General features: G+C 44.2%; 1 pseudogene; it reads left to right on the top strand.

Annotated features, from left to right (window-relative positions):
• The first annotated feature begins 633 nt into the window (after positions 1-633).
• LOC119473533 lies at positions 634-765 on the top strand (annotated as a pseudogene).
• Positions 766-2,197: the final 1,432 nt, after the last annotated feature.

The raw sequence follows: 2,197 nt of genomic DNA, 5'->3' as shown, positions 1-2,197 counted from the left end.
AATACAGTGTGGCGATTCCTCAAGGACCTAGAAATAGAAATTCCATTTGACCCAGCAATCCCATTACTGGGTATATATCCAAAGGATTATAAATCATTCTACTATAAGGACACATGCACACGAATGTTCATTGCAGCACTGTTTACAATAGAAAAGACCTGGAACCAACACAAATGCCCATCAATGATAGACTGGACAGGGAAAATGTGGCACATACACACCATGGAATACTAAGCAGCCATCAAAAACTATGAGTTCGTGTCCTTTGTAGGGACATGGATGAAACTGGAAACCATCATTCTCAGCAAACTGACACGAGAACAGAAAATCAAACACCACATGTTCTCACTCATAGTTGGATGTTGAGCAATGAGAACACATGGACACAGGGAGGGAAGCATCACACACTGGGGTCTGTCGCGGGGAAATAGGGGAGGGACAGCGAGGGGTGGAGAGTTCGGGAAAGATAGCATGGGGAGAAATGCCAGATATAGGTGATGGGGAGGAAGGCAGCAAATCACACTGCCATGTGTGTACCTATGCAACAATCTTGCATGTTCTTCACATGTACCCCCAAACCTAAAATGCAATAATAAATAAATAAATAAATAGCAAAAATAAAAAATGTAGACAAGCTTTACACTGTGGCAGTATTGTAGCCAATGAGGTTTATCTGAGGCATGATTATTGCTAATTGAAAAATGTAGACAAGATGAATTTGCATCAACCATGTAGTGTTGCATTCTTTAAAAAGTTGATACAGGCTGGGCATGTAGCTCATGCCTGTAATTCCAGCATTGTGGGAGGCCTAGGCGGGTGTATTACCTGAGGTCAGGAGTTCAAAACCAGCCTGGCCAACGTGGTGAAATCCCATCGCTACTAAAAATACAAAAAAATAACCAGGCGTGGTGACAGCTGCCTGTAATGCCAGCAACTTGGGAGGCTGAGGCAGGAGGATTGCTTAAACCTGGGAGGCGGAGGTTGCAATGAGCTGAGATCATGCCATTTCACTCCAGCCTGGGATATAGAACAGGTCTCCATAAAAAAAAAATAAATTTTGTAAAAGTTGATATAGGACTAGGATATATGAATATTTTATAATTTAGGACTTTACCCAAAGTGCTGTTTTAGAAATGGGTTTCCCTCTGGGGAAAATTTACAAATCAGGTTCAGTAGGGAGATCTCACGGAAGGGAGGAAGGGAGTGGAGAGATGGAGGAAGGGAAGGAGGGAGGAAAGGAGGGAAGAAGAAATCAGTATGAGTCCCAGTAACACTGAGAGATAGGTTATGAGACTAACACAGAAAAGTGAATTGTATTCGGTGATTCAGTGGCCATTAAGGGAAACAGTTTCAGTCACTCTTTGAATGAATATAAAGTGATTACTGGGTACCAACAGCTGTTCTGGGCACTGGAGCCCACATTCCAAAAGGCCCAGGTCCTGTCAGGAAGAGGACGTTTGCAGTCTAGCGTTAGGGGAGAAACAAGTATTAGCTAGAGGAAGCAAACCGGAAGGCCGGACCTCGAATGAGCTATTTTTTCTGACTGAAGCCATTTTTGGAAGAATTGGAAGCACAGATGGTTAGAGGCAGGAATGGAAATGGAAGGCAGATGCAGCCTTGCCACTGGAAAGTTCTCCAAAGCCACCAAGGTCCTGATCTAGGGTGGTTTGGAGCACTTCCCAGCCCAAGCCTGTGCATCTAACGGCAAGAGTGCTTGGAGATGACTCTCAAGTAGGCAAGACTCAAAAGAAACCAGTGGATTCCCTTCCAGGATCAAGGAGCTGGGGAGCCCCAATCTAGATCTAAACTATAACTGTGATATGAAGGGAAAAGACAAAATTAAATTGTAGGTCATACCCCAGGATATTAAGAACTGCACTCAGTACCTAGACTTAATCAGCCTCGAGTCAATCAGAAGCTAAGGAAGTGTTGCTCAGCAGGCAGCCACGGTGTTCGTAGAACACAAACAGCAAGCCTTTCTCATTATGCCTGTAAATATAGGACTTGAAGACTGAAAGACAAACAGAATGTATTAAAAATGTTTAAGGCCGGGCGCAGTGGCTCAAGCCTGTAATCCCAGCACTGTGGGAGGCCGAGGCGGGTGGATCACGAGGTCAAAAGAGATCGAGACCATCCTGGTCAACATGGTGAAACCCTGTCTCTACTAAAAATACAAAAAATTAGCTGGGCATGGTGG

Source organism: Cebus imitator, unplaced genomic scaffold, assembly GCF_001604975.1.
Source record: "Cebus imitator isolate Cc_AM_T3 unplaced genomic scaffold, Cebus_imitator-1.0 Scaffold165, whole genome shotgun sequence".
In the NCBI taxonomy this organism is placed as follows: Eukaryota; Metazoa; Chordata; class Mammalia; order Primates; family Cebidae; genus Cebus; species Cebus imitator.
The sequence above is the reverse complement of the archived record's forward strand: the minus strand, read 5'-3'. Positions and strand labels throughout refer to the sequence as shown.